The sequence below is a fragment of the Rana temporaria genome, chromosome 6, assembly GCF_905171775.1.
Source record: "Rana temporaria chromosome 6, aRanTem1.1, whole genome shotgun sequence".
NCBI lineage: Eukaryota > Metazoa > Chordata > Amphibia > Anura > Ranidae > Rana > Rana temporaria.
The window spans coordinates 220232281-220244751 of NC_053494.1; the positions used below are offsets into that span (position 1 = coordinate 220232281).

General features: G+C 49.2%; 1 long non-coding RNA gene across 1 annotated transcript; it reads left to right on the top strand.

The window, feature by feature from the left end:
• The first annotated feature begins 849 nt into the window (after positions 1–849).
• On the top strand, positions 850–2050 carry LOC120944279. Its single transcript, XR_005750380.1, has 2 exons — positions 850–1300; positions 1348–2050. It is a non-coding gene; the product is annotated as an uncharacterized LOC120944279 (long non-coding RNA).
• The last annotated feature ends 10421 nt before the right edge of the window (positions 2051–12471 follow it).

The following is a 12471-nucleotide window of genomic DNA, read 5'->3' on the forward strand; positions in this document are numbered from 1 at the left end:
CCTGTGGTGTCATAGACGGTGCTGGCCAATAAAGTACAGCTGCAGACAAAACTTTGTTCTGGACGGAACGTTGAAGGGTTTGAACCGTGCGGCCCTCCAACTGCTGCAGGACTACAAGTCCCATGAGGCATTGCAAGGCTGATCGTTGCAAGCGTGACTCCCAAAGGCAGAGGCATGATGGGACCGGTAGTCCTGCAACAGCTGGAGGGCCAGAGGCTGAGTACCCATGGGGTTAGAACAGGGGAAGGCAACCTTGGCATTACTCTGCGAGTCCTGATTGTCATGGTCTTGCAATGTCTTATGGGACTTGTAGTTTCACAACAGCTGGAGGGACAGAGGGTGAGTATCCATGGGGTTAGATTACAGGGGTAGGCAACTTACTTCGGCACTCCAGCTGTGGTGAAACCAGGGCCGTCTTAAAAGCATCATGGGCCCCTGGGCAAAGTAATGCTCTGGGGCCCCTACAATGGAGACAGTGCAGGTAAACAGACATCAAGTAGGTAGGAGTCGGGGGGTATCTGGGGTGTAGAGGGGTCAGAGTGCTGGGGGAAAACTGGGATGTAGAGGGGCGGCCCGGGCTCAAGGACCAGCTGCTGGGGAAAGGGCAGGGGCCCTTAATGCAGCTGGGGCCCCTGGGCAGTGCCCTCTCCTTAAGACAGCCCTGGGTGAAACTACAAATCCCATCATGCCTCTGGGAGTCATGATTGTGATCGTTAGGGTCTTGCAATGTCTCATGGGACTTGTAGTTTCACAACAGCTGGAGGGCCAGAGGTTGAGCGCCCATGGGCTAGAACAGGGGTAGGCAACCTTGGCACCCCAGCTATGGTGAAACTACAAATCCCATCATGCCTCTGGGAGTCATGATTGTGATCGTCAGGGTCTTGCAATGTCTTATGGGACTTGTAGTTTCACCACAGCTGGAGGTCCGAGGTTGCCCGCCCCTGCGTTAGAACCTCTGCCAGGTGCCCTCTCCATCTGGGTGATTTCCTGGCAACGAAACAGGAAGTGAGTTGGTATCTCACCATCGGGACCTGACAGTAGTTCTACCTCCTCATCCTCCGTCTCAAACTACCTGGACAGGAGGTCATGCCCTGTGATCCTCCCATTCGCATTCCCGTTATTCAGGGGGGGGGGGGGTTTGCTCATTGTGTGCTGCAGCGGGTGTCAGGAGTAATGGGGGGGCTTTATTAAACTGCATTGTCTGTCATGGCTAGTTTCTTGCTTCTCCTCTGCATTAGTGTGGTCGCCGCCTGTAGAGTGGAAAACCTTTTTTTGTTAGAGGGCTGCCAACCAAGGACGGGTCACGGCGGGGTGCACCACCCACAAGCAGGGCCCCACCCTGGACAGGTCACGGCGGGGTGCACCACCCACAAGTAGGGCCCCACCCTGGACAGGTCACGGCGGGGTGCACCACCCACAAGTAGGGCCCCACCCTGGACAGGTCACGGCGGGGTGCACCACCCACAAGTAGGGCCCCACCCTGGACAGGTCACGGCGGGGTGCACCACCCACAAGTAGGGCCCCACCCTGGACAGGTCACCGCAGGGTGCACCACCCACAAGTAGGGCCCCACCCTGGACAGGTCACGGCGGGGTGCACCACCCACAAGTAGGGCCCCACCCTGGACAGGTCACGGCGGGGTGCACCACCCGCAAGTAGGGCCCCACCCTGGACAGGTCACGGCGGGGTGCACCACCCACAAGTAGGGCCCCACCCTGGACAGGTCACGGCGGGGTGCACCACCCACAAGTAGGGCCCCACCCTGGACAGGTCACCGCAGGGTGCACCACCCACAAGTAGGGCCCCACCCTGGACAGGTCACGGCGGGGTGCACCACCCACAAGTAGGGCCCCACCCTGGACAGGTCACGGCGGGGTGCACCACCCGCAAGTAGGGCCCCACCCTGGACAGGTCACGGCGGGGTGCACCACCCACAAGTAGGGCCCCACCCTGGACAGTTTGCTTTGAAATATTACAGTGCATGCAAGGTGGAAGAAAAATCATTAAAACATATATGCCTTACATTTCCAGCTGTTCTGTTTTTTTTTTTATGTCAAACGCTCAGATTAGATTGTAAGCTCTTTGGAGCAGGCTCTCCCTAAAACCCAACCCGGTCATCCTATCATCGCCACCACATTCCCCCGAGCGTCCTCCAGCTCCTGGCTTCCTTACATGGACAAAACGGACACTCAACAGGAAGAAAAGAAAACGGCCAGCTTGGGAACTGGAGACTAGGAGAACGCCTTTGTGCTCGCCCCCCCCCCCCCCCGTCCGGACGCTTCACCCCCGACCCCCCCCCCCCCCCCTCATTATGCAAAGCTTTGCCGTTAATTAGTGGGGCTGTTCGCTGAAGGCTCATCATACCTTCCTATGCAATTGAACTTGCCATGGTACTGTAGAAAAACGTGATGGATTGTAATCACTGCCTTTAGACACTGTGAATTCCTTTTTTTGCTACCCTGTATTTTTTATATATTGTACAAAGTTAAAAAAAAAAGGAGAAAAAAAAAAACTTCAGAAATAAATAAAACGTTAAAAAAAAAAAAAAACAAGAAGAGAAAGGGAATTGCTTGTGTGATTTTCTCGGTTGGAGGACAAATGGGACGCGTTTGGTAAATGCAAACCCCCCAATCCAATGGCGGATAAGGAGCGTCACGAGTTTCCGAAAGAAGCCGAACCGCGAGTCAGCTCTATATGGCTCCTAGTCGGTGCGCAGGCGCCGTGTAGAGCCGACTCGCGGTTCGGCTACTTTCGGAAAGTCGTGACGCGCCTTATCCGCCGGGGGGAGTTTTTCTCAGGCACGTCAATCATATGGGCGAAGTCCCAGATGACATTGCGGCACTGCACAGGAACGCCCACTCCCGCGGGAGCAAGTACCCGGAAGCCGGGAGGAAAATACAGATAATACCGTATGTACACCCCCCCAAAAGAAAAAAAAAAAAATGTCATACTGTACATGTTTGAGGTATACTGAATGTAATGTTATATACTTGTCTTTTGGGTGAACCTCCGCTTTAATAGCATCATGGGCCCCGGGGCAAAGTAATGCTCTGGGGCCCCTATAATGATGAGAGTGCAGGTAAACAGACATTAAGTAAGTAGAAGGCAGACTGCCTCCCCTGTGTATCTATCACTCTCAGTGCCATCATGGGGCCTCCAATTTCAGGGCAGTGTGGGCTCAAGGACCAGCTGCTTTGGGGAAAGTGCTGGGGCCCCTGGGCAGGACCCAGGTGTGCCCTCTCATTAAGACAGCCCTGCGTACATAAGTATCGCAGGCTCCTCCCGTGTACATAAGTATCCCAGGCTCCTCCCATGTACATAAGTATCGCAGGCTCCTCCCATGTACATAAGTATCACAGGCTCCTCCCATGTGCATAAGTATCACAGGCTCCTCCTGAGTACATAAGTATCACAGGCTCCTCCCATGTACATAAGTATCGCGGGCTCCTCCCATGTACATAAGTATCGCAGGCTCCTCCCATGTACATGAGTATCGCGGGCTCCTCCCATGTACATAAGTATTACAGGCTCCTCCCATGTACATAAGTATCACAGGCTCCTCCCATGTACATAAGTATCCCAGGCTCCTCCCATGTACATAAGTATCCCAGGCTCCTCCCATGTACATAAGTATCACAGGCTCCTCCCGTGTACATAAGTATCACAGGCTCCTCCCATGTACATAAGTATCGCAGACTCCTCCCGTGTACATAAGTATCACAGGCTCCTCCCATGTACATAAATATCACAGGCTCCTCCCGTGTACATAAGAATTGCAGGCTTCTCCCATGTACATAAGTATCACAGGCTCCTCCCATGTACATAAGTATCACAGGCTCCTCCCATGTACATAAATATCACAGGCTCCTCCCATGTACATAAATATCACAGGCTCCTCCCATGTACATAAATATCACAGGCTCCTCCCGTGTACATAAATATCACAGGCTCCTCCCATGTACATAAATATCACAGGCTCCTCCCGTGTACATAAGTATCGCAGGCTCCTCCCAAGTACATAAGTATCACAGACTCCTCCCATGTACAGAAGTATCACAGGCTCCTCCCGTGTACATAAGTATCACAGGCTCCTCCCATGTACAGAAGTATCACAGACTCCTCCCATGTACATTAGTCTCACAGGCTCCTCCCATGTACATAAGTATCACAGGCTCCTCCCATGTACAGAAGTATCACAGACTCCTCCCATGTACATTAGTCTCACAGGCTCCTCCCATGTACATAAGTATCACAGGCTCCTCCCATGTACATAAGTATCACAGGCTCCTCCCATGTACGTTAGTCTCACAGGCTCCTCCCATGTACATGTAGCGCTCACCCCCGAAGGAGCCGCTGATTAGTTTTGGGACCGGCGTTCTAAGTTACCTTCTTGACTTGGTCTAGGGGTGACTTCTGTGAGTGTAAGTAAAGAGCAATAGCTGGATTCAGGTAGTTGAGACTAACGTTAGGCAGGCGTAGCGTATCTCATATACGCTACGCCGCCGTAAGTTAGAGAGGCAAGTGTTGTATTCACAAAGCACTTGCGTCCTAAGTTACGGCGGCATAGCGTAAATGTGCCGGCCTAAGCGCGCCTAATTCAAATTGCGAAGAGGTGGGCGTGTTTTATGCTAATGAATCGTGACCCGACGTGATTGACGTATTTTACGAACGGCGCATGCGCCGTCCGTGGACATATCCCAGTGCGCATGCTCCAAATTACGCCGCAAAGACTTATTGGTTTCAACGTGAACGTAAATTACGCCCAGCCCCATTCACGGACGACTTACGCAAACGACGTAAAAAAAATTAATTTTGACGCGGGAACGACGTCCAACATTGGCTGCGCCATCTTTTTGGTGGAATATCTTTAGGCCTGAAAACGGCTTACGTAAATGGCGTATCTTTACTGCAACGGCCGGGCGTACATTCGTGAATAGGCGTATCTCGCTGATTTACATATTCTTGACGTAAATCAGCGCACACGCCCCTAGCGGCCAGCGTAAATATGCAGTTAAGATACGACGGCGTAGGAGACTTACGCCGGTCGCATCTTAGCAACATTTAAACGTATCTCAGTTTGAGCATACGCTTAAATTTACGACGGCGCAGATTCAGAGTTACGACGGCGCAGATTCAGAGTTACGACGGCGTATCTACTGAACTCGGGCCCCGCAAGCAGAACCCGCCAAAAGCGGCTGCCCCAGATATATCCCCCTCTCAGCCTGCCCAACGAGGGAAGACTCCTCTGATTGGCTGCTGGGAGCAGGTGGGTCTGCCAGAATCCCTCTAGCGCCAACTGCCGCCCAGGGGTGTTAACATACCCCTGGAGCGCAGACTGACCTACAGGACAAATTCTGGAATAGACAGCAGCCTGAATTTCCATAATTTGTGAATGGGAGTAAAACTAAGCCTCCCATTCCCCACTAACTTTTGCGTAGCGCACGTACTGAAAGTATGGGGGCGCTACATACATAAGTATCACAGGCTCCTCCCATGTACAGAAGTTTCACAGGCTCCTCCCATGTACGTTAGTCTCACAGGCTCCTCCCACATGCATAAGTATCACAGGCTCCTCCTATGTACATAAGTATCACAGGCTCCTCCCATGTACAGAAGTATCACAGGCTCCTCCCATGTACCGAAGTATCACAGGCTCCTCCCATGTACAGAAGTATCACAGGCTCCTCCCATATACAGAAGTATCACAGGCTCCTCCCATGTACGTTAGTCTTACAGGCTCCTCCCATGTACAGAAGTATCACAGGCTCCTCCCATGTACATAAGTATCACAGGCTCCTCCTGTGTGCTTAAGTCTCACAGGCTCCTCCCATGTACAGAAGTATCACAGGCTCCTCCCATGTACAGAAGTCTCACAGGCTCCTCCCATGTACAGAAGTATCACAGGCTCCTCCCATGTACAGAAGTCTCACAGGCTCCTCCCATGTACAGAAGTATCACAGGCTCCTCCCATGTACAGAAGTATTGCAGGCTCCTCCCATGTACATAAGTATCACAGGCTCCTCCCATGTACATAAGTATCACAGGCTCCTCCCATGTACATAAGTATCGCAGGCTCCTCCTATGTACATAAGTATCGCAGGCTCCTCCCATGTACATAAGTATCGCAGGCTCCTCCCATGTACATAGGTATCACAGGCTCCTCCTATGTACATAAGTATCACAGGCTCCTCCCATGTACATAAGTATCACAGGCTCCTCCCATGTACATAAGGATCACAGGCTCCTCCCAAGTACATAAGTATCGCAGGCTCCTCCCATGTACAGAAGTCTCACAGGCTCCTCCCATGTACATAAGTATCACAGGCTCCTCCCATGTACATAAGTCTCACAGGCTCCTCCCATGTATCGCAGGCTCCTCCCATGTACATAAGTCTCACAGGCTCCTCCCATGTATCGCAGGCTCCTCCTATGTACATAAGTATCACAGGCTCCTCCCATGTACATAAGTATCACAGGCTCCTCCCATGTACATAAGTATCGCAGGCTCCTCCCATGTACAGAAGTCTCACAGGCTCCTCCCATGTACATAAGTCTCACAGGCTCCTCCCATGTACATAAGTATCACAGGCTCCTCCCATGTATCGCAGGCTCCTCCCATGTACAGAAGTCTCACAGGCTCCTCCCATGTACATAAGTCTCACAGGCTCCTCCCATGTACATAAGTATCACAGGCTCCTCCCAAGTACATAAGTATCGCAGGCTCCTCCCATGTACAGAAGTCTCACAGGCTCCTCCCATCTACATAAGTCTCACAGGCTCCCCCCATGTACAGAAGTCTCACAGGCTCCTCCCATGTACATAAGTCTCACAGGCTCCTCCCATGTACATAAGTATCACAGGCTCCTCCCAAGTACATAAGTATCGCAGGCTCCTCCCATGTACAGAAGTCTCACAGGCTCCTCCCATGTACAGAAGTATCACAGGCTCCTCCCATGTACATAAGTATCACAGGCTCCTCCCATGTACATAAGTATCACAGGCTCCTCCCATGTACATAAGTATCACAGGCTCCTCCCATGTACGTTAGTCTCACAGGCTCCTCCCATGTACGTTAGTCTCACAGGCTCCTCCCGTGTACATAAGTATCACAGGCTCCTCCCATGTACAGAAGTATCACAGACTCCTCCCATGTACATTAGTCTCACAGGCTCCTCCCATGTACATAAGTATCACAGGCTCCTCCCATGTACATAAGTATCACAGGCTCCTCCCATGTACGTTAGTCTCACAGGCTCCTCCCATGTACATGTAGCGCTCACCCCCGAAGGAGCCGCTGATTAGTTTTGGGACCGGCGTTCTAAGTTACCTTCTTGACTTGGTCTAGGGGTGACTTCTATGAGTGTAAGTAAAGAGCAATAGCTGGATTCAGGTAGTTGAGACTAACGTTAGGCAGGCGTAGCGTATCTCATATACGCTACGCCGCCGTAAGTTAGAGAGGCAAGTGTTGTATTCACAAAGCACTTGCGTCCTAAGTTACGGCGGCATAGCGTAAATGTGCCGGCCTAAGCGCGCCTAATTCAAATTGCGAAGAGGTGGGCGTGTTTTATGCTAATGAATCGTGACCCGACGTGATTGACGTATTTTACGAACGGCGCATGCGCCGTCCGTGGACATATCCCAGTGCGCATGCTCCAAATTACGCCGCAAAGACTTATTGGTTTCAACGTGAACGTAAATTACGCCCAGCCCCATTCACGGACGACTTACGCAAACGACGTAAAAAAAATTAATTTTGACGCGGGAACGACGTCCAACATTGGCTGCGCCATCTTTTTGGTGGAATATCTTTAGGCCTGAAAACGGCTTACGTAAATGGCGTATCTTTACTGCAACGGCCGGGCGTACATTCGTGAATAGGCGTATCTCGCTGATTTACATATTCTTGACGTAAATCAGCGCACACGCCCCTAGCGGCCAGCGTAAATATGCAGTTAAGATACGACGGCGTAGGAGACTTACGCCGGTCGCATCTTAGCAACATTTAAACGTATCTCAGTTTGAGCATACGCTTAAATTTACGACGGCGCAGATTCAGAGTTACGACGGCGCAGATTCAGAGTTACGACGGCGTATCTACTGAACTCGGGCCCCGCAAGCAGAACCCGCCAAAAGCGGCTGCCCCAGATATATCCCCCTCTCAGCATGCCCAATGAGGGAAGACTCCTCTGATTGGCTGCTGGGAGCAGGTGGGTCTGCCAGAATCCCTCTAGCGCCAACTGCCGCCCAGGGGTGTTAACATACCCCTGGAGCGCAGACTGACCTACAGGACAAATTCTGGAATAGACAGCAGCCTGAATTTCCATAATTTGTGAATGGGAGTAAAACTAAGCCTCCCATTCCCCACTAACTTTTGCGTAGCGCACGTACTGAAAGTATGGGGGCGCTACATACATAAGTATCACAGGCTCCTCCCATGTACAGAAGTTTCACAGGCTCCTCCCATGTACGTTAGTCTCACAGGCTCCTCCCACATGCATAAGTATCACAGGCTCCTCCTATGTACATAAGTATCACAGGCTCCTCCCATGTACAGAAGTATCACAGGCTCCTCCCATGTACCGAAGTATCACAGGCTCCTCCCATGTACAGAAGTATCACAGGCTCCTCCCATATACAGAAGTATCACAGGCTCCTCCCATGTACGTTAGTCTTACAGGCTCCTCCCATGTACAGAAGTATCACAGGCTCCTCCCATGTACATAAGTATCACAGGCTCCTCCCATGTACATAAGTATCACAGGCTCCTCCTGTGTGCTTAAGTCTCACAGGCTCCTCCCATGTACAGAAGTATCACAGGCTCCTCCCATGTACAGAAGTCTCACAGGCTCCTCCCATGTACAGAAGTATCACAGGCTCCTCCCATGTACAGAAGTCTCACAGGCTCCTCCCATGTACAGAAGTATCACAGGCTCCTCCCATGTACAGAAGTATTGCAGGCTCCTCCCATGTACATAAGTATCACAGGCTCCTCCCATGTACATAAGTATCACAGGCTCCTCCCATGTACATAAGTACAAATATATCGAAAATACCTCATGAAGTGGGATTGTATAGGCAACGAATAAAATTTTTCAAAAATATATATGAAAAAATAACAATTTATTACAAAAATAGTTACAACATGTACAAAAATATCTCGAGCATTATAGAAATATACATAGTACAAAAACAAAACATAGATGATGCAGATACTGTCCGGCATACGGTACCATCACCATAAGGGAGGTAAAGTTGTAGCTGAAAGGCCGACGCGTTTCGAATGCTACGCATCCTTCATCAAGGCATAAAACAAGTATTGCATCTAGAGTAGAGCAAAAAATATTTTAAATACATTCACATTAAATCATTGTATTCTCTCCATTGAAGTGCAAAAGCACATACACATCCTCTTCCTCGAGTAGGGAAAAGGCATAATTCACAATGAAGAGGACTCACCTATTGCTTAAAAAGCTCCACGCCCAGGAGTGTGGGGCAGAAGGCCCCCGGGTGTTCAGGGACGCCGATGTCTCCTATGGCAGGTTGCACCATTTAAAACAAATCCCCATTTGAATGTCACTCATAGAGTGGATAGAACCAATTGGTTCAATTTGGGTGGTGTTTTTGCAGTCCTATATAAAGGAGATATATCAAAGACTTGTGTCAAAAATAATAACCCAGCCTTTGAGCCTCAAAAAACTGGTTGGGAATTGTATTCCAAACCGTTCATAGAAAACTCACCACCAGTAGTTTGAAGTCTTTGTATCCAAAGAAGGGGAGAGCCGGGTGCAGGTAAATCCTGAAAAGATTTGGGTTGCCCAGACAGATTCCCCTTGGAGAGGAAAGACAGCTCCTTGTTCTCCTACATATGGAGAGGGAATGACACCACCCAACCCTCTTGGCCCTCCTTAAGTACTTACCTTAACTATATTCAGGTGCTGTAGTCCTCCCCCTCATCACCCATCAATTGAAACATGTTATTCCTGAGAAGCCATGTGTGGCTCCTTATTGTTTTCAAGCAAACCGCCGCTGTTACAAGGCGCATTGTGGCGCCGTCATTCAGTGTATACCGATCCGCGTCATTTCCGAGACCGGAAGTATCGCCGCGGCCATTTTGGTAATGGGATTCGAGTGCCAATCGATTCACCGTTGTGAGTTGCCATTCGATTGCCACTCGAATGCCACCCCAATGGGACTAAGTTGTCATTCGACTCGCCATCGCGAATTGCCATTCAATTGCAATTCGATTGCCATACAATTCGCCCCCGTAGCCATTTTATTGGTTGGTTAAATCAGGGATATCTGAAAACCTCTCAGCCGGATCCGGAAGTTCCCCGGCGGCCATTTTACAAAAGGGGCATAGACCTAAATTGGACGTTTGATTGTATGTCTTGTTAGAGAGTAGCAACTTGATTGAAAAAGGTGCAACTATAAGGGGTGATAGTAGGAGGATAAAAACGTTCAAAAGATGACCTTGATCACAGTTTGAAACAGTCATCATAAGGGCAAAATCGAGCCCAAGTTTGTGTGTGTTGTGGTAAGGCACTATTCTCCTGTAGTTCTTGAATGAACCACTGGGAGACCTTTGGGAGAAAAAAGCCACAGCTGCCTTCTATATCTACCCAAGGGGATATGACTATCCCCCTTTTTTTGGTAGATTTAATGACATTTGGGTACAAAGCCCAAAGTCTCCCCTGGCAGCTGATGAGTCAAACAAATTGAGGAAAAAATGGAAGACAACCTGCATAAAAGCCATAGAGACACCGATGTCCACTCGACCGGGGTGGTTGGCCCGTGACCCACACCTCCAAGCTATAGAACCAAGAGAGCAAATTTAGGTTAAGTGCAAGAAAGAAAAACAAATATCGAAATCTCAATTATGACAAAGAATCCCTTCAAATCAGTCCGCATAAATACGGTGGAAGGGAAACATCGAGTCAAACAACATATCAAATATAATAAAGATAAGCGAAAAACAAAAAAAGAACAAAACAACCCTCCCTATTTCTAAGTGTCATATATGTGCTGGGCCCTAACCTGAAAATGTCTATTGCGTTCACAATGAAGGGGAAAGGGGGAAAGATTTGGAAAATGTGGGCAAAGTCATCCAGGAAATCAAAATCGGGGACGACATTCTTCATCCCCGCTTGAGATCCTAATCTGTTTTGCCAGAAGAAAAACCCTCCAAAAAAGGCCTAAAACTCTCACTTTCGTTGAGGCCGGGAGGTGTAGTAGCCTTTAAATATCTAATCCAACGCATTTCGCGCTGCAGTAGAGTTTTGTTCCAATCACCCCCCCGTAGGGGAATGTGAATGCGGTCCAACACAGTGAAATTTAAGTTAGGCATATGATAGCCGTGATGCTTGGCTATATGTCGACCCAATGGGAGATAGAGATTACAAATGCGCATAGAATGCATATGTTTCTCTATTCGCTTGTGTAGTTCCTGTTTGGTTTTACCCACATAGAAAGAACCACACTGACACTGCATGAGGTATACCACTCCCCGTGTTCTGCAATTTGCAAAATGTTTCAGGGAGAAGGTATCCCCATTTGGCAGTGTCAGTGTGGTTCTCCTCCCTATGACGGGACATTGAGCACACGTCCCGCAGGGGTAGGTGCCAAATGTTTTGCAAGGATCCTTTTTGTTTATACCCTTGTACTCACTTTTGACCAAAAGTGTACCCAAGGAGGGTGCTTTCTTAAAAGTTATTTGTGGCTGGTTTGTGATTAGATTCTTTAAAATAGGGTCTTCTGTCAGGATAGGCCAGAACTTGGAGATCGTCTTTCGGATTTTTTGATGTTCATTGGAGAAATTTATGATAACCCTAGTGTTGGATTCTTCCTTCTTACTGGTATTTTTGGGTTTAAAGATGAGAGATCGTCTATTTGTATCTCTCACTCTGTTGAAAGCCTTTTTTAGGCTGGTTTTTGTGTAGCCTCTTATCAAGAGGCGTTCAGTTAGCAGGTCGCTTTCCCTTTGAAAGTCAAAATCCGTGGAGCAGTTCCTCCTAAGCCGAAGGAACTGACTATATGGGATAGATTTCTTAAGTACTTCCGGATGAAAACTCTCCGCGTGAAGCAGAGTGTTTCCCGCCGTTTCCTTTCTGAATAAGGATGTGCCAAGTGCACCATCCAATTCTTTAAAGATACGTATGTCCAAAAAGCTGACCTCCTTGTCATTGTATGACATGGTAAAAAAAAGATTGAAGCTGTTGATGTTCATCAGCCTCAACATCTCTTGAAGTTCATTCTCCAGACCGTCCCAAACAATAAAAATGTCGTCTATGTAGCGCTGCCAAACAAGAATGTTAGCAGCGCACATAGACGCATTTTCACCCAACAAAAATTCCCGCTCCCACTCCCCCAGGTACAGGTTTGCATATGAGGGTGCACAGCACGTCCCCATAGCAACACCCTGTACCTGGAGGTAGTGGGAGCCCTGGAAAAGAAAAGTGTTATGCTGGAGGATGA